We start from the raw sequence: 21,035 nt of genomic DNA, 5'->3' as shown, positions 1-21,035 counted from the left end.
TCTATTTTTTCTCCTTTGCTGCTGGAACAAGCCTTCTTTGCAGTTCCTTTTAAGAAACCCCCTATCCCACAAGCTTTGCATCTTTCCTTTCTCTCTAGCTTAGGGGCTGGTTCTGTCTTGCAGCGTGAAACGGCTGCACTGTGGTAGACTGCACTTTTTGGGATTGTTTTGTTTTATTTGGCATGGAGGGGGCTGCTGTGCAGCGAGGGGTGGGCAGGGGAAGGGAGCTGCTGATTCACTGCAGCTGTTTAAACAACCCAATCACCTCATTCTCTCCTTTCCTTCCGAAAGCCCCACTCAGCATTTTAAGGCCAGCCTGGGCTCCTGCTTGCTTTTGTTCTCCTGCCTCTGAAGGCTGTGGCAACAGCAGAAGCATGTTCTTGGCTTGTGTTTTCTGGAGCCAGGATCCGCCCCTAGATCCTGCAGCAACCAAAGCCTGGACCCAGAACACACATACAACACCAGCACTCCTGCTCACCTCACCCAGGCTTTCATGGGCTCTAATTCAGCAGCTGAATGCAGACTAAGTTTATGGCAATATCTGTGCTGGTTATTGCAGGGGAAATAGGAAAGTAATCAGAGAGGACACCTCAGCAAAAACTCCTAGGATTAATCACAGTGTGCCAGGAATATTCCTGTCTTTTCCTGAGAAAAGGTTTAGCAGAATAATTTGAATTTTGGTTTGGAAGCAAAATAAATTCTCAGGACCAGCAAGGGAAGTCAGCCTTCTGCAGGTAATGCAAGAAGACTTGGCCTGCCAAAGGCTGGGGACTCTACACGTTTTTATAATCAGCATCTCCTGAGACCAAGAGGTAGTTTTGGTATTGTACAGTGTGGAGACACGCAGTGTGGAGCCCTAACCTAGAAGTCCAGGGAGGCAAACAAAAGGACTCAGAGATAAAGTTTGGTATGCACAGGACAAGTAAGAGCAGGGATTAAGACTTATTTACACAGTTCCTGTGTTCCTATGAGGTAAATTATGTGACCTTAGGTTTGGTAGCTATTAGGAAGAGTTGGGTAACCTTGAGGCACGAAAAAAGAAGAAAGGATTAAATGAATACAGAAGGCATTCTGTGGTGTGGAGCGCACAGAAAACAACCACAGCATATTTACAGAAACTCCAGTCTAGCAGGTGATCAAATATGTTTTAAATCCCTGGATCCTGAGTTTGCCTCTGATGTGAACAATATTGTACAAGTCAGTTCACATCTCTGCTTTCCTCTTGTTTTTCTTTTGTCTTCGTTAGCTAAAAAATGGCTGGGTATATGATGTTTGGATATCACCTACCATAGCAGCATCACAAACTTCATCATTGACTCCAGATGCTTTGGTAGTTAAGATAACTGAATGCGTTTTCTAAAGATCACAGTGACAAGTATATTAGGGTCAGGTGGGAGAGGCAGACTTTTAGGGCTGCTAGGTGATATTATAGAGACAAACAGCTCTAGTAGAGGGTGCAGGATAAGCTGGGGTCATCAGGTTGACACAGCATTCATGCTTTCCCCACTGAAGAACATTGTCATCCTCAGATCATGTGCAGGGACTGGATGGAGACAAAACACTATCAAGAGATGCTAAAATGAGACTTCCTACGTGCGACTGTGGTTTGCGACTCACTTTCTCAAGTACTTGGCGTCTTTCCTTATTGACATGAGAAGGAATGCATGTAGAAGCTGAGCTCTGCATGGGAAACTAGCGCACAGCTTTGGGGCCTGGAAGAATGCAGTTATGTGCTGGAACCAATCTCACACATGGAAGACCTCTGGGAAGAAAGGCAGAAGCCAGGGAACAGTGGGAACATGCTCAGCACTGCCTCTCCCTAAGGACTGCTGTCTGGAATTTAAGTGACCATTTTTCAGCAAATTGTAAACTCTCCTTGTGGATGAGAGTAGCAGCTATTGTTTACCTTGAGTACAGAAATGTTTTTGACACAGCCTCCCATAATATCCTTGTAGTCAAACTAGCAAGATTTTGATTTGAATAGGTGGACTCTGAAGTATGTAGAAAACAGGATGCACCTCCAGGCTCAAAGGGTTGTGAGCATTGCTACATATTTCAGCTGATGCCTGATAACTAGTGGTCCCTAAGGTCCAATACTGGGGATAATACTTTTTAATGTCAAGTATTGTCTATGCTCATGATCTGGATCTGGGGACAGAGTGCACCTTAGCAAGTTTGTGGGTAGTGCCAGACCTGGAAAAAGCAGTCAGTATGCAAGAAGATAGAGCTGTTGTGCAAACAGACACCAACAGGCCAGAAAATGGTTTGAGGGAAACCTGATGGGATTTCAAGAAAGACAAGTTTGAAGTCCTGCAAAGGACATAGCAGAACCCCATGCATTGGTTGTGAGTACCTGGAGTGCTGTGTCTGTCCGGTGACCCCAGCACAAGAGTGACAATGACATTCTGCAGCAAGTCCAACAGAGGGAGGCCCACGTTAATTGAGAGAGGAGCCAGAGTGCTTGACGGGCAAGGAGAAGTTGAGAGAGCTGAATTTCTTCAGTACGATAGAAGGAGGTTAAAGAAATGTATTATTGTTGTCTTTGATTATATATCGGGCATCCATAGAAGAAACAGAGCCAAATTTCTCTGAGGTAAACAGTGACAGTCTGAGGGGAAATGGACACAAATTGCAAGAAGAGAAATTCCAACTAGATATTATGGGAAAAAAAATCATAATGGGGCAATTAAATACTTAAACTGTTTCCCCAAAAGACAGAGGAATTTCCATTCTCAGAGATATTCACAACTTGGGTGGGCACAAAGCCCTGAGTAACCTCCTCAAAGCTGGCCCCACGTGGAATGGGGGAGCGGCAGGGCTAGATGATCTCCTGAGGTCCCTTCTGAGTGAAGTTTTCTGTGAAGGAGCTGGGCTAATTCCTGCAATCAGATGACTGATGAATTTGCCTCTTGAATATGTGAAACAGCAGCCAGGATCTCACCAATTTATCTATTTGATCTCAGTCAGCACGGGCCTATTTGGAGAACTGAGAAACTATTTCAAAGAATGCCGTTTTCTTGGCCTGTGGGTTTTTATCGCCAACATTTCTGGGCAAACAGCGTGTCTCTCAGGGCAGCAATGCAGACAAAATGGCACTGAACCAGAGCTGTTATCTCAGAAGTGACAACATTTATATTACGCATTAGTATAATAAACAGTTGATGTAAGACAAAGGAGAACCGGGCGCTTAGATTTATCTAAATTAACAGAATCACGTTATTATGTTGGTAGGAGAGGAATCAAAAGGAGTTCCATGCCTTATCCCAAGCTTTCCCAACTTCTCTCCCACTTTGCAGGATGGTAGGCTGGGGAGAGGGTGCATACCCCACCCCACCATTGCCACCTCTCCCTCTTGCAGCAGCTGTCAAGAAAGAGTTTAAACAAATCAGTGAAAGCACGTCTGAGACAGAAATTAATATATATTTTTTCAGGATTGGTAGTATTCCACCCTGTGTGGAAACAGGCATCTTGAATATAACAAACAATTTAGGATTAAATTGCACACTTGGTTCCATATGATTGACTTCCCTGGAATTGCACTGACAGAAATGAAAACAGAACTGAACTCCTCGGATTTCAATTAAGTAGATAAGTCATTGTCTATGCCTCCCTCCTGGTTACTTTGAGAAAAAAAGTCCATTATTAACTTACAAGGGTTGTCAGACAAGGAATTCTGCAGTTGTCAAGTTTTGTAATATAATATACACCCAGAAAAGATATTGTCAAACCTAAATGCAAACATGATGTGAATGAGAGGACTGAGAGCTTAATGCACCAAGCATGAGCCCCCTTGCTGCTGCCCCAATAACCCACCTCAAGGTAATGTTTACAGTTTTATCAGCTTTTACAGTTTTATTTTGTTCCAGAGAATGCTTTATGTGGGATTGTGCAATATAGACCACTCTCAGCACCAGACCACAACAACCCATGCCATAATCTTTTGTAAGGTATGTTGCTATGAGTGTCTCAGACTGCACATTATGAAGGCTCTCTGTAGACTCATTTGCCCTATTTACCTCATGTTGCAGTGCATATTTAAATTTAAATGGCAGCTAAAAGCCCAGGGTACTGACCTAATCATCACTCAAGTATTTTTTCCATTGCTTTTCTCTTTCTGTATCTGCTGCTATAGTAAATTAGCTTGCTATGTAATGGGTTTGGGGTTGTTTTTTTTTTTTCTTTCTTTTTTTCTCCTCTTCCCTCCAACACCCCCAATACACGAGAAGCACTAAAGGGCAGGAAAGAGCATACTACTCAGCAGAACAGTGCTTTCATGTTCTTCACAAATAATGCAGCAAATAAAGAAGCAGAATAATACCTAGACTGTGTCAGCAATACCATTAAACCCAATGATTTGTCCTTCACAGGAAAAGAAAATGTTTCATTTCCTGGTTTTCAATCAGCTATAGACCAAACCCAAATTTTATGAATTTTCAATGAAGTGAAAATACTTCTATTTCTCACTTTCCAAAGCCAACAATTCTAAGATTCTGAAATGTTGTTCTGGACATGTTTTCACAGTATTTCAGGATATGAGAGGAACTATGACAACTGCTGACATAAAGCTTAATAGAATAATGGAAATACTCTATTACATTTAATCACTAAGGGCACCTGCTACTTAGTACTGATTGAAGCAACTTATCTTAATTTCTAGATCAAGTGTCTTCTGTTAGTGCCTTAATGAAACAGTGTGACATACAAGAAAAATTACTTTGCTTTGCATATTGCAATTTAAAATGATTCAGGGGAATAATCAACCCAAACAAACATTTCAGTATTTTCCCTGTTTTGTAAATATCTCATTTTCCTTGTAAAACCTTTAACAACAGAAATGTCTCTTGGGCAACTCCTTCCCCCCCCCCCACAAATAAATAAATAAATAAATAAAAACACAACAACCTCTGAAGGGACTCTCTTATTTTATCTTTGGAATGTTTCACTCACCTTGTGTTGACTTAAGCATAGTAAGTGTAGGTTTCCACTACTTCCAAGTATGTATACCCTCACTGCCATGCTGCACCAAGTTAAAAATATCCAGTTCAGTTATACAGGGTCTCAAACTACACATAATCAAGGCTTGGAAACAAGGATCTGACTTATCAAAACCACAGTCATACTGGGATATTAGGATATTAGCAAGCTTTATTTCAAAGGAAGAGGTGAGATGATAGGGCCTTTGGAAGAACTAGGGAAAAGAGGAAGAAAGGCAGCTGCAGTGGTGCCTGGAGGCTGCTGAGAAGCAAAGCAGGAGCACTCACTAGCAGCTAAATCAGCTGCTGAACCATGCTGGAGGGTCTGCTTGCACAGCCCTGCTTACAGGTAGGCTCCACTGAGAGTGCAGTAGCTAAACAAGTTTCAAAATCAATGGATGTATTATACAGTAGTGCTTCTCTCTCCCTGTTCTGCTTCTCTCCCTTCTTAGGCAATCCCTGCAAGGGATAACACTTGCATTTTTCCCTCTGCTTCTTTGATTGTAGTTCCATTTCCTACTCCGGTGTCTCCCCTGAGGGCTGCTATTATCCTGCTCTTCCCAACCCCACCCTGTTTCTGCCCTTTCCTCTCAAAGCTTAATTTCCCTGACTTTGATGCTCTAATTGGCTATTTCCCGCTTTCAGCCATTACTTTGCTTCCCTGTGTGCTGGCCACCATCCCATGCTTAATCTACGTTTTGAAAAAAGGGTAAAGCATAGACCAGAAATGGCACCCAGGAGCACGCAACTGTGCTGTGAGAGGACTGAGTAAGCCAGGAAAGCACGAGTGCATACCCATTAATGAGCAGTATTTACAAGTGCTGTTACCTGAGGCTTTCTTATGAGCAGAAAACTTCTCTGTCTTAGTCCAGTAGTTTTGCAGCTTTGTGGTGTTTTGTAGCACCCGAGGCTGTGTCATCCACTGCAATACAGAATGATGAGATCTCCTGCAAGAAAGATTTTGTGCAGAAGGATTTTAGCCACTGGCAATGTAGCAGAAAAGAAACTCAACAAACAAAAACAGATACTTAAGCAAACTGTAGGATAAGAAGCTAAGATCAAAATTAAACCCTTCTAAACCAACCACAGATGTGCAACATCTAGTATGGAAAATATGTTCCAGTATGTGGAGATCTTTGAAATTTCTTATATTTTGGAGAGGAAGATGTATACAGTCTGGAAGAAACTGCCAGAAATGTTGAAAATCTAGGTTCGAGTTCTTTTACTACCTTCCCAGGAGACTGTCAGGCAGTGCGGGTGTCTCTCTTACTTTCTAGATATGAGCTGAAATTTTAGAATTTAATCAAACTTTACATGTTCACAAAATATTTCCCCGGAAAACCCCAACATGTCAAAATTTCCCAGCCACTGCCAGGAAGAATTCTTGGGTCTTGGAATAATTGGCTACATGATTCTGATGTCTTCAATCCACTAAGCTGGTGGTGGGGTGGAGAGATTAAAATGAGGGAGAACTATAGTTTGTAAGGCAGTGGAGTAAAAAGGGAAACTGAGATAAGAATGGAAAGGGAAGGAAGAAGAAAGAAACATGGGATGCAGAGCAGTATGGATAGCTAATTCTCTTCCTAGGACAGGCCAACAGATAGAATTTTTTCCAGGCAGGATCAGCCCACCTCACAGCTGCTCAGAACATGAGCTGGGGGATGGGAAGGGAAGCAGGAAAAATAGCAGTTCACTGCCAAGCAGAAATTGCACTGGAAACAGGCGCCTGGGAACGTGCAAGATGGGATTTGCAGGCACAGCTATGCAAGATGGAGGAAGAATCCATATTCTGCAGGGTAGGGAAGACCACTGAAAAGATCCCAGGTCTCCAGTAAGGTCTGTTTTCTTCAGAGTTAATCCACACAATTTGGAAAGGAAAAAAAAAAAAAAAGAAAACCGCATTAAAATTTACGGTGATTTTATGGCAGCACCTACCCATCTGGTGCCAGCCCTTGCAGCTTCAAGCTTCCCTGGCCATTAGCTTCATGCTGTCCTTGCGCTGCTCAGGGGTAGTGACCCAAGTCCAAACCCACAGACCTACTTGCAGCCAGAAGGCTCTTTCCCAGGGCACTTTCTCCCATCACAACAGATCTTCCTGACAGTGGATTGCATGGATCCATTAACCCCGTGGATTTCTAATTAGGGGCCATGTGAAGACACAGCCTGTTCATCACTCAAGATTTGTTCGCCGTCATGATATCACAGTCAGGGATGGATATTTCAGGTTAAGATGTCAATCAACAATAGGAATAACTTAGTTTTCCTCACATTTTATATAAACAGGAACAAACATTATAAACATTGACTGAAGTTAAAAAAGAACTTGTCAAATTACTTTACAAGACTTTTTTTAGTGAAAACATCAGATTTCAAAACTTTAAGAAGAAAGCACATACTTGTAGGAAATCTGATAATTTTTTAAAAGTTCTAAAAGTAGGTAAAATTCCCATTTTTTTTTCCTTTCTACTAAGAAAAAATGGAAGTGAGAATTAAAAAAAAAAAATCAAAACAATTTTTCAAAAGTGAAAATTCATGTCTTCCTTTGAAATTGAATTCTGAGGCAAAAAAAAAAAACAAACAACTATCATAATATTTTAGACAAACATACCAACGTTTTGTTTGTGAAACAACATTCTCATGAAAACACACTGTGAACAGAGCATGGAAAAACTAAGAACTTTGTAGATGAGGTATGAATTATGCAGATAGTGACACTGTTTCTTATTTTCAATTTAAAAACCCAGCAGAGGAGATGAAGTGTGAAAAATACAAGGCAATTTTTCCCAGAGAAAGATGTAACACGTTGAGGTGCACAAGGTGAGAACTGTTTAAAGTCACAGAGGTGGACATCAGCTTTGTGATAGTGTCAGAAGACAACCGGTGGCATCCCGTAAAAAGGGTCCTGGGTCCTGTTTATCAGAACCGACAAGAGTTAGGAGAACATCTCATTGTTATCCATCAGCGGGAACGCTGATCTAACTGAACTAGGTGTTCATTTCCATGGAGCTCTGCCACCCACAGTTGTACTTACACAAGCCAGCGCTATTGGCCTTCCAGACATTACAGACTTTGTGTTGCCTGAACAATATATAGGCATTTGCACTGGTGCAAGCTGCATGCAGAATGTTTTTCTATCTGGAAGGGCGGCCGTTTACATTTTTCTTGCACATCTTCAGGAGAAAGGAGTCCACAGGGTCAGGATAACAAAGAATTAAACACAGTATGTCTGAGACAGGAAGAATGCAATTATTATGATTTACAGTGCTGTCAGGATTAACATCTCTCTCTAACAAGAAGTGCGAAGGAATCTCAAGCCATTAAACTGTCTCGCTCGTAGCTATTACATGTGATCCACAAACAGTACCTTCAACAGCACAGTGCCCTCTAGCACTGTCATAAAGTATTAACCACTAGTTAATACTTCCAATTTGCTACTCGGAAGCATATTCCAAATACCTACCGCAAAAATTCAGTCTGAAAGGGCTGCAGACCCTTGTTTAGAATCACTATTTTACTTTCTTGAAATTGCTAATTACTCCTCATCCCCTGGGGGAAGAAAAACTATGACTCATTTTACTGGCTTCTAAATGAAAGTTTGCATTAAGCTTCCCCGTGTGTGTTCAACAGCTCCTTAAGACAATACAGGCTGCTCCCTGAAATAGAAATGGTAGTAACTGAGGAGTGGGATCAGGGTTTAAGAAACTGTCTTTCTGAAATGAGGATAGGAACAAGGGAAGTATGTACATTTGTGAAGCAATTCACGCCATATAATAGGGTTAGCCATTGCTGACACTAGTAAGTGGATATGTAAATGATGTTAGAGTACAGTTACATTTGATTCAGGAGCTGCTGTGCTATTCCTTGTGTCCACATGCAGTTTGAATAAACTAACTGCTGAGCAGTGACCAAGTGGAGCTCATTTATAAGAGATCAATGAATCTGAGCTGCTTTGATCCTAGATCACTAGCCTTGAAGAAGAGAAAGCCTGGTGCAACTATCTTGTAAATGGGGACCAAGGGCTAAGAGGGAGATTATCAGAAATTAAACACGTTAGAATATAGCTGCGTACCTGCTGCAGACATTGGGCAAAGTTCTATGGGTGCTATCTTTTCAAAAGGAACAGGGGAAAAGCAAGAGAATCCCAAAGGTCTTTGGTAGCAAAGCCAGGGCAAGGAGGCAGCAAGCAGAGAACCAAGCAGGGAACACACACGTTAGTGCCCCTGCTGACTTCTATTGCTGCCCAGGGGAACAGGTGATGGTCTGTAGAAATGCAGATAAAGCTAAGTGTGTTTAATGATCTGTGAGGTATCTCAGCTGCCTAGATGTCTTGCTGTGCTTCTGTTGGCAATACTGCACAGGAGCAATACTTACTGCATAATAAATTTTCTTCTTCAGTCTTGCACCTCTAACTGCTCCTTGAGTTGCTAGTCCTACAGCTTCTTTATGGAATTCAAAACTTCTTCCCAGCTCACGTTCTTGGTCTATTTAGACCCTCTTGTAGACACAAGCACAGACCATCTAATCACACTGAAGGAACAACTCACCCAGTTCCTATTGCATTCAGAGGCTACAGAGACAGAGGAGATCCTCTTTCATTCCTCAAGTAGTTATTCTAGCAAGGTCTACTAGTCTGTGATCTATCTGGATATAACAGGATCTTTGAGATCCCGTTACTACTTTTCCCCAGTCCTGTTTTGACTGTATAGGACAACCCCTCAATGACCAAAGAGGAATGGATGAGGTAGCATAAAATAACAGGAGACCTACTTTTCCCTTTACTTCTAATATCTATGCTATGGATATCATACACAGCAGATTATATCTGTGCCTAAAAGCAACAGGCCACTCAAGGGAAATTGCACTAATTAAGTATACAGGCTGATTGCTGTCTCATTTAGTTCCTGTCTGCTCTGCCCTGGAAGAGGACACAAAGAAGGGATTGTGGAGGCTTCAAGAAGCATGGATGAGTTTTTCCCCAAGTTCAGAATACTTGCATGTTGGGGAGTTTGGGATCAGCTTGGCTGGTGTACTCTTTGTTCCTCACTGGCTTCATCTTAGAAGTCAGGACTCGATACGGTAAGCGAAGTGCATTCAGTCAGCACGGTGGTTACTCCCTGCAGTCAGAGATTCTCCGGGCAATGAGGAGCCAGTCATCCCCAGCCAGCAAGCTGCTCCCTTTGCCAGCTGGATAAGGACCCACAGACTGCCCCAATGATGCTCGCCTATAAATCTGGGGGATTAAGGGGAATGCAGAATGTGGCAAAGGCTCTGGAAGCAAGAAAGGGAATCACAGCCAAAAGCTCCCTCCTCACACAGCTTCTCCATATCTCCTCCAGGGGCCCGTAAGTGCTCTCTATCCCAGCCTCTGTTCTCAGTCTATTTGGTTAGATAATAAAGGAGCAGCTGGAAAACTCTTTCCTATAGGCCATGGTAACAAGCTCAGCCCAGCACACGTGGAAGATGACCAGACTAATTCCTGCCGTTTGCTTGAAGTGTGGTAAAGGGTTCACTCAGATGAACTGCAAAGCCTCTGAAGTGTTGTCAGCACCATCGATTAGACTAGAAATAAAAACTATAAAGACCTCCTATTTGAAAACAGTCTGTGTGGTGCAGAACCCTGTGATACATGCCAAGAGTCATGTGAGACACTGTACCTACTGTATGGCTTGGATCTGCGTAAATGCAGCATACGGTTCATGAATCCATAGAGTCTGGGTCAGCTGTTATCTGTTTTTCCAAAAATCTAATATATTTAAACAGGCACACAAAAGGCACAGATGACTTCTCAAAACATATTAGCCCATGGAGCTATTTTGCAATAATTCATGTGTTACTAGTGCTAGCCAGTAGACTTCAAATGTGTGATCCTAGGTATGAAAAGCCTATCTTTGTTTTAAAAGGCTCCCAATGCTTATTATGTAGGCTTTGAACCCTGAAGAGCTAAACTGATATTTGCGAAAGATCTTGGCTTTGTAGAAAGGACATGATTAGTATTTCAAATCAAGCACTTAACTCTCTGATGCATTTCAAAAGTGCATTGTGGCATAGGATGTTGCAGGGGTTTTATTTTATTAGTACAAGCGAGGGGCAGCCTGCATATCTCACTCGCAGCTTTGCCAGATCCTTGCCAACAAGAGCAGAGGCCCACAGTACCCAAGCAGGAGAGCAGGGCAGGTTCGGTGACATTAACCAGTCAGCCTCAGTCCAGTGACTGCCAGACAAGTCCACAAAGATGAGGCAGGTCTGAAGTCAAGCCTGGAATTCAAGTCACAGGGTCAGGGTCCAACTTAATGCACCCTGCAACGTAGCTCAGGCCAGGACAAAGAGTTAAAACGTGGCTCCCACAAGGAAAAGAAGGGGGAAGACCCCTGGTAAGGCTCCACACAGCTCTCACACAGCTCATTTAATCTTCTTAATCTCAAGAGGTGGTATATCTCAAATAGGTGAGTGCTACACCTCCATCAAGGGGTGCCCAGTGAGCAAGGAAATGCAATTTTATCATGGTCTGGAAAACAATGCATAGATCTCTATTTACTGGTTCAGCAGCAGAACAGAGTGAAATCTCCAAAGCAAACACGCAAACAGAGAAAGAAACAGCGCATTAAGGAGAGGCACCAAAACAGGGACACCTGCACCCACACCCTTTCACAAGACATGTTACAGGTTATTACAGTATTACATTTGTTTCTGCAAAAGAGAAGGAAAAAATGCCTGAAGTTTCCTTCTCACTGCATGTTTAGCATTTCTGATTCAATTTCCTCCCACTCTCCATTCAGTTTGACTTGGCTAAGTATACCTTTCTCCTACATCAACCACCTAAAGTTGCATAACAGTCTCTGCCACTTCAACCCATCCATCCATATCACCAAATAACTACTTAGAAGGCTCCTGCAGTGTACCCAAAACTGTGTAATGCTGCCTTGGGATCCTGAGGGACAGCCTCCTGATACAGATGTCACAAGATACAAGAGATATTGGGTATACGGGGATGTGTTGTAGACCCTGGAAACTGAACCTATGAAAAATTACAACTGAAAAGCAGGCTGCACACTGAAAAACATCTTCTTTGCTTCAGGAAGAAAATAAAATGCAGTCCTTACTGAGTAAATCTGGTCATCTACAAGCAAAGCCATCTGGCTGAATCCTTGCCACTGCTCAGAGGAAACTTCAGGAGCATGCATCAGCACTGGTATGCAGACTCTGAATTATGCTGCTATTACGTTGTTCAAGCACCATAACTCAGGCGATGGGACAGACAGACACCCAGAAGACGATGTTAAATGGTGACACCAATTAACATTGTCCTTTTGTCACAGCCCCTTAGAGATTTGGATTCCATTATCCAACAAAATCAAAATCAGGCGAGAGCTGGAGATCAGCTTCTGCCTGTTCCCTAGAACCTGTTGCTGATGTGTTTCACATTCAAAACAATAAAAACTGAACCATCAGTCCAGCAAGATAGCAGATTTTTCACCCTAGACTGAAAAAAAAACCAAAAAACTAAGGTAGTCACAAGAACCTCTGGACAGAAATGAGAAACATATTAGAAGTTTTGTTGGTGGAAAAAGCTCACCTGATACAATCTCTAAACAATATTTGGCCCTAGCTTGCTGCTTCTGCTTTAGAAGTGTTTAAACAGTCCTAAAACTATAAAAACAAACAAACAAACAAAAGCACAACAAGACAGACAACTGGGAAGCAGAGCAGTGATAAGACATAAATCATTTGCTGAGTAATAGCTTTGGGTAAAATCTGATGCCAGGGCTGGTGTAGTAACACATTGTGGCAAGAGGAAAGGGACTAGAACAACAAGAGGAGGAAAACAAATAGCCCTATCTCACTCAACACCATCATCAGGGATATAAAAGAGGGGAAGAGGGTTCTCCTGAGCTTGGCACATCCCTCTACAGTGGGAAGGTCACAGGACAGCTTTTGAGAGTTACTGACCTGGAGGCCTTCCTGCTCTTCGAGGGCAATGCTTTCCACACCGTGTTGCTCCACAGAACACAGACCGTGCCTCATAGTTGATTTCAACCACCTGGACAAGGTCAAGGTAGTAGGAAAGCAGTTAACATGCACTAGAAAAAATGCGTAGTGCTTTCAGAAGCTTCCCTGGTTTGGAAGAGAAAAGGTTAAAGTAGTAGGTTCACTGATAAAGAAAAACTGTCAACGAGCTTTGAAGTTTATTTTAACATTAATCTGTGGATTTTTTTATAATGCAAATTAAAAGTAGTGCTTTTTGTGGATTTCAAAGCACACAGGATTCATCACTGTGTGGGGCTATCTGTAGTACGGACCACAGAAACTAGAAAACAAGACTTAGAATGCATGGCTTAATGTATTCGATTCAGTTTACAGAAGGGAAGGTTTAGAGGTGACATAATTGCTGAATATAGGGACTTACACATAGAAAAAGCATTTTATAGGAAGAAGCGGCAAGCATGCAGGCTTTTCAGTCTTTCTGACAAAGACGTAATGTCAGCCAATAGCTGGAAGTTGAACAAGATGAATTTCTGTCTTACGGGCAGCTGGAACTGCCACAGCTTAGCTGGGGAGGTCACCATCTTCTGGCGACTTTATAACAAGACCATGAATCTTTCAAAAACACGCTTGCTATTTAGTTTCAGGGGAAAGTATTACTGGGCTGGCATGTTCAAGCTGGATGTTTCTCCTTGTGAGGTCAAGATACCACTGTAACGTGTCTATCCAGGCAGTGAAATTTGGGATGGGGCAGCCCACGAGAGCTGGTACGAGCAGGCATTGTGCAAGCAGCCAGGGTCCGGTGCCCCCCAACTACCTTTGCACACTCGAGAGAGCAGACCAACAGCTGCATGCCACAAACGACTAGAAGATAATATGATCAGTTAAGAATAACTTGCCCACCACAGGGATCATGTATCTTCCTCTGAAGCATTTGGCAGTGTTTAGAGATCGCATACTAAAAGAGACAGCCTACTGGGCAGACGCAGTCTGGCAGTTCCTACATCCTTGGCACAGGCTCATCAGCACACAGGGTGTCCTTGGAGGTCTCCTATGCTTGCATCGACCAGAGCTGACCCTACTTAATTTATGAGCTCTTCTGAGATCACAGCCTCATGTATTATGGCTCCAGGCTCTATTGAAATGAACTTCATTAAAATAAATTCCAGCTGCTTGGAAGGAGTTAGAGAAATGACAAAAAGAAGGCAAACTTCTCCATTCCTTAACTGAGAACAGAGGAAAAAAAGTAGTTACAGGAGACCAAGGAAAATCAGAGAGGGAATTCAGCTGGCCTAACTGAAGGGGCATGAGAAAAACATTTGGTTAAAGAACAAGCTCATTTATTTATTTATTTTTGATAAAATGGGATGGTTATGAATGCTGAGACAGAACTCACAGCTAGGCGACATACAGGACAACCAGGTTCAAAGCAGAGAGGAAGAGGGACAAAGGGTCAGGGGGGCACTTGATAAAACTTCGGACAGAAGGTGGGATGCATTGCAATAAATCAGATTCATTGCAAGGGGTCTTGAGTGCTTGTCCTTTTTCCTGTTTTGTCTGTTCCCCGGCCTTTGGTCTGTTCTGTTTCCTTCCCCAGGATGCCTGTGGGCTGTTAATGGAGAATATTAGGGAGCAGGACCAGGATGTACCTCTATTCTGCATGCTGTTGCCAACAGCCTACATGTTGATGATTGTCCCTATTTGGTAGATGCTCTTTTTACCTTGCTCAGCTCTGGGGGTATTTTGAAAGGATGACTTTTCTAATAAGCCTAGTGTTCTTGTCCAGCAACAACTACTCATAATTGTAGTCTAATAAAGATCTCTGAAGTAAAGCTTGACTTTTCTGCCCTTTCATGGGCCAGCAGCTAGGATCTGGAACCTACCAGACCAGCTCCGTTGCTCTCCTTGGTCACAGGATGGCCAGGATAAGAACTGTTTCTAGAACTGAGGACTCTGAAGCTACTGCAATGCATAGTGGGGAAGGAGCTGAAAAACTGTGATTAGTTTTTGATTTAGATGAGAACTAACCATGTGCTTATGAAGTGCCGGTGAACTAGTCAAATTTATAGGACACAGAGATGCTCTAACATTCATCTCCCTTTCACTATCACATGCTGACACAGCTCATTTTAGTGATCTGGAAAGCAACGGCATGGCAGAGCAGCCCACCACTCCCACGTCACATATTACCACTGAACCTGACCCTTGGATTTCTATATTGAGTTCACAAACATCCAAAAGTTCGAGAACTGAGACATTAGCAGTGGTTACGTGACCTTGTCCCCACCCCTATCGTTCTGCTTCCCAGCAAACAATTCTCACGGCTTTCTAACAGATTTCTCTGGTTTCAACCAATGCGGCTTAGAGCCTGCTTTCAGCAAGGAATTCGGGACTGTCTTCACCATCGTTACTTGACAGTGCCTGAAATAGCCTTTCCTGCTTGGTGTCAGGCAGCATAGACAGGAAGATTGAGATTTTAACTGAGGTTTTCAGATCCAAGCCAACCGTAGTGTAAAGTAAAATTAAAAAAACCCACAACTAGTAGTCTGGGATCTGATAGGTTCAATGAAATGGAAACAGCACGTCTCTAGCATAACCAGCAAAGCAAAACTATTTGCCAGATGATCCTGTAGATAGGGAAGACCTGCAGATATTCACAGTTTCGTGGCATGCCATTGACACTACAGGAAGGATGCGACACCTCAGTAAGAGCAGGTTCTGTAAAATACAAGACAATTCCAGTTCAGCAGCAATTTCGCTTAATATCAGCTCTATAGCAGAGGCTCAATAGGAATATTGTAGCTGAAAGCCATTAGACATTTCCCTCATGCTAGCATCAACCACTTTTGGCAAGGCTTGTAAAATGGAATAACTTGCAGAGCGAGCCAGAAATGGGGCCTGGGGAACAGATTCCTCGGATCACAAATGTTAAACCATGGAGATAGATTGGTGACAAAGAGGGTGGAGAGAGAAGTTTCCACATACCATTTTTTCTCCCCCATTACCAGCACAGATGTGGTCTACACCCCAACACATGTTTGCAATGAGCGTCGCATGAGGAGTTCCAGATCTTACTTGAGGGCTGAAACTTAAAAGAATCAGCTAAATTTGAGATTAATCAAAGAGCGGGGTAACAGTGTGCACTAAGTGTAATGGAGTCACCCATGTTCAGACCCCAAAGGCAATGGAAAAGGAGATACAAATTGCCCCGTAGTGGTGCCTCCAATCTATCATCTGAGTCTCTCTTCATCAGCTACCGAAGGGCTCAGCTCCCAAATTAGATTAGGTTTTCAACTGTGATGAGGCCATCAATTTCAGCACCTCAATTACACCCTCAAAGCCAGAAAGATTAAGCTCACTTGGGGGGACTTTTAGCTTTTTAAACATTTCTTTAAATGTCACGGTCCCTTCCTTTCCTGCTCCTCCCCTCCCCTCTCCACTACCACTGAGGTGAGGCCCTGAGGGAGCCCTTTTGGTTAACTGATTTTCACAGAAGCTCCCTGTGCATAACAGCAAGCATCTCCTCCTTTAGCTAAATCCAAAGTATACCAGGTTAAATGGTCGCCAAGGAGCGAATACCACCTCAGGTCAGGTCAGGAGTTAGGAAGCTAAATGTCGATTAACAAAGAAGAAATTAAATACAGAGGAAGCTTACTGAGGTCCACAGAGCATTCATACTGTATTTCATGCAGTTTCAATGCAAATCAGACTTGTATGCATACATTTAATGGAGACATTTTTGAAATATACATTTTCAAGTTTGTAAGTTTGAAGACTTACCACTTCTTTAAAATTCTCGAAAGCAGGAATTCAATTATACATACCGAGACAGTACTCGGGTAATAGAAGTTAATTTAGGGAGCACCCGTTAGGATAATGAGCTAAAGAAAACGATGCATGTGTATAAACCGTCACAAATGTTTGTGTAGTAGATCTAAAGCAGTGAAATATTTACTGGGACCTGGGATATATGCTGTGGGTTTTTATAGTGCATATAAATGAAAAGGGAACAGAAAGACAGGAGAAACATCACTCTAAATTTATATACCCAGGACTGAGACTTGAAGTAAATAAAAAGCAGCAGAACAGTTATTCCAAAGAGACACAGCTCTGTGACACATGGGCCTGGTGGGTAACACCTCTGATACTGCTATGGGAATGTCAGTTGGGAAATTACCCTCCAATTTATTTATTTATTTTAAATGGAAATTTTTCACAATGGATTAAGTTCAGTAACTAAATAAAAATTCATGGAATGTGCTGAATTCTGCAGATCCCCATCTTATCTGAGTTTGTGACTATGTTAAAATGATAAATTAGTTTTGGCAAGTGAATTTATAGATTTATAGGCTTAGTACTGTGAATCTATTTATTGCTGTTTTTATTTTCTTCAGTGGTTGAAAGGCCAGCAGCCAGGAAGGAGGCCTATAAATCTTAACATTAGAGATGGGAAGGGCAAGGTGTTTTACATAAACACAGGGACTAAACAAGAGAGGTTTTTTTGTTTGTTTGTTTTTAGAGAGAAAGAGTAATGTATGACAGATTTCTTTTGAAGATTTTTAAGTTACAGAAAAAGAGAAAAAAATCTGCAATGCACATCCCCTTCATTCTTCTCATTCCAGATTTTTTGATTTTCACAAAAAAGGTTGTATGTGTTTCAGTCAAAAACATTGCTTCTTTTAAATGTAAAAGTGATTGCAGATTATTGCCAGAAGGAGAATAAATGACAAAAGAAAACAAGCCTGTTTACCTCTTTGGAAGGTGCTAAAACTGCTGAGTTTTTCCGGGGGTGAGAATACTTTGGGAATCTCCTTACCTTTAGATGAGGTGTCTGACCCAAACAGTGGTTTGATGCGCTCTGCCACAGATTGCATGTAGGAAAAACACAGTCCCCATGGGAAAGCAGCTAAGCAGAGCTGCATGTGGCACAAAGCTGCTGGAGGGGTGCTGGGAGCAGCTCTTGTAAATGATTAAAAAAAAAAAAAAAAAAAAAAAAGGCAAAGTAAAAAGTGCCTAGCATCAGTTTAAAGAGCTACAACCTGTGTGGGAAAACACCAGAGGTAGCAGCAAATATTTAACTGTTCTCATAAAGCTTTCTCTGGGCTACGTGCAGCGATTCTCTGGGTGAGATGAACAAGGTGGCCTAATCAAGTCCACAGCTTTGGATGTCCCAATCAAACCAGCTTCTCATCTTCTCTTACTGAGAGGCACCCGGTGCTCCCTGATTGAAGCTGGTGGCAGCACTTGATGGAATATGCTGAGATCTTACGGCTAGGGCAAAGTTTGAAGCTCTGAGAATCTCTCCCATGCCCTTGTACTTGGGATGAAGTCGGTAAGCAGCAGGTTCTAGAAGTAACACGGGTACTTCAGTTTGAAACGAGCCATTAAGGAAATTCATAAACTCTCTGGTAATAGCAGGTGATGACAAGAAGCACTCAGGGGTAATGGGGGCTTCAGAAGAGGGCTGCCTCTTACCTTGGCAAGCACAAGGGAAACTCCCTCTTCCTTTTTCCCTTAAACCAAAACAACCCCCCTTGGAGCATTTTGGAAGGGAGCACTAGTGCACTAAGACGACAAGGCGGCCTGCCACATGGGCCTGAGGAACTGCTTCCAAGAAAGCAATCCTCGTACACACAAGATCACAGGAACTTGAGCCCCTTTTGTATCAAAGCAACTTCCTCAGAGGCCTTTGAAATTCATTCTCCTTTCCAAGGTCTAATGAAGTCTGAGACCTTTGAGAAGAGAAAAGAGAGATTCCTGCCAAAGCACCCCACTCCCTGCATTTTTAAGAGATCAGAACAATTCAAGCTGCTCATTCTGCAACTATATATATGACAATACATAAATGACAAAACGGGATATATAAAACAATACTGCCTTCATGCTCCTTCTTCTTCAAGCCCCTAGTTTGAGAATGGTTGAGGACAGGGGTAAGTGAGGAAGAGAGAAATTTTTCTAAACCCAGGAAAAACAACTAGGAGACGAAGCGATGACATTTGCAGAAACTGAAAACCGATTTACCACAAAATATCACTGTAGCATTGGCATGAGGCTAGAGAAACTAAATCCGCGAGTTATCACCTAGCATAACTCTTGATTTCCAAGGAGCAGAACTGCCACTCTGACACACTGTGTACTCGCATATAATAGAGCTGTTTCAGGTACTTATGGCAGGACAATAGTGACAGCCAGAGCAGCAGCTGATGACTCTGCAGCAACCCAGCTAAGCTGTTCTGGTGCAATTTCCACACAAAGATTAGATCAGCTTGTGGCTGAAGTGAAACTTCAGATCACGACGAGCTTTGCTCTGATATTTCATGGGAGTCATATAGAGGCAGGCTCTGTAGTGGCTAAATGTAAGATGAGAAATGTGCAGGCGCCTGGGATGAACTGCTAAGACTGCAGGATGTAGTTTAGATTTTGGTCCTTCTGGAACTGAATGCCATTAAGTTTTCTGAAAGAAAAATTTCCAGACATTAAGACTCATGTTCACACAACGAGTATATCCAAGGCCTCAAGAGGATTCTAGATTGCCTGCTGTCTCTTCTCCTAGTAGCTACTACTAGCTACAGTGACCACTTCCCACAGTAAGCCTCATGCATATGCTGAGACTTTCATCAGCCTATCTTAATATTACAAATCCTGAATAGATCATCAAAATCCCTCTCAGTCCCCAGCTCTCTCAAGTGCTACCCAACCCCAGCCTTGCCTCAAGCTGCCCTGACTGGGACTTGAACATCTGTTGTGCTCTTGGAAGCAGCCCTTATTCTTGTCTATCAGAATGATAAATCTTAATCCTAGCTCAAATCCTGCCCTTGGCTCTGGTGAAAAGCCTCCGAACAGTTCTGTTCAGCATCCTTTTGCCTTCACTTAATTTCAAAGAGGCCTTATGACTGTGCTCTCACATACAGAGTTAGGAATATGATTACTCAACCCTAAATTGGATTCACAGCCACAATGCTGAAGAGCAGACACGAGGAACATCCTAGGAACTACCACTGCTTGCTTTGAGAACATTGGGCTTCAGCAGACCACAGTTTAGACTAGCATTAGGCAGCTGTAAAGAACAGCTTTTACTGGAATACCAGAAGGCTTGCATACATAATGAGAGTTGTGGCAAGGACCCAGTGACTTCTGCCTAGCTTGAAGGGAGGCCTGTTTCAGTGCTAAGTGAACTCCAGGGTTCAGATTGGCATTCTCCTCCTTTTTCCAAAATATAAGCATCAAAGAGTTTCGGTCTGTCTCCTGCATGTAGGTTTCCCAAAGTAAGCTGTGACCTCAAGCCAGAGAAGGCTCCTCTAAGCCATGATTACTTTCAGGGACACAGAGCTTCAGCAGCCTTTGATTAAAATTAGGATTATGGATAGGAAGTAGCTGGGAGCTCCTTTTGCTGATGAATCCCAGAAATTTGCAGAAGAGGGTAAGAACTGTTGCACTAGGGCTCCTGGGCTTGTGCTTTGTTTGTGGTTAAGCCTGCAGCTTCTAACTGTCTTAAACACTAGAGCTGTATTTGGGGTTAGGCTTTGCTTTTGGAAAAGTGAAGAACATGGCCAGTTGTTATGTCCTTGAGGCTTCTGAAGGTTGAACAAGAAAATAGCAGCATCCAGGGGTGTTATTTAGATGCGGACTCTCAGCAGTCATGATGATGTGTCAGGGTTTGCAGAAAACAAGAAGAACGTGTGTTGTTTTTACACATAAAAGACTCCCACGGATAAAGAACTACTTGCAATAGGAACCCACAGCTTGCAGCTGCTTCCCTGACAGCCATGCTATGACAAAGGCTAGGCCTGGGAAGGATCAGACTGAACTTTTGTCTTCCCTGCCCTACCAAGGACTGGTTGCCCCCAGCTGCTCATTATTCTGGGCACAGGCCTGAAGCAGACCTCAGTCAAAGGTCATACTAGGACTTGAGAAAAAAAATAAAAAGTACACATTTTGGTGCAATTTTAATTGCACCAAATTACTACTAGTGACACCAAAACACTTAAAGGTAGCTTTTTAGTGTTTGTTCTCATCAGTGGAGATCTGGCCATACATTTAAGTGCTCAGGAATGATTAGAAGTAATTGAATTGCACAAATGA

The 21,035-nt window shown here is 42.6% G+C and overlaps 1 long non-coding RNA gene across 1 annotated transcript; it reads left to right on the top strand.

Moving 5' to 3' along the window:
- Positions 1-127: 127 nt before the first annotated feature.
- LOC137857783 (uncharacterized) lies at positions 128-2,835 on the top strand. The gene is made up of 2 exons (XR_011097278.1): positions 128-1,132; positions 1,530-2,835. It is a non-coding gene; the product is annotated as an uncharacterized lncRNA (long non-coding RNA).
- The last annotated feature ends 18,200 nt before the right edge of the window (positions 2,836-21,035 follow it).

The sequence above is a fragment of the Anas acuta genome, chromosome 5 (genome assembly GCF_963932015.1).
Source record: "Anas acuta chromosome 5, bAnaAcu1.1, whole genome shotgun sequence".
NCBI lineage: Eukaryota > Metazoa > Chordata > Aves > Anseriformes > Anatidae > Anas > Anas acuta.
Note: the sequence above shows the minus strand (reverse complement) of the source record. Positions and strands in the feature narration are given on the sequence as shown.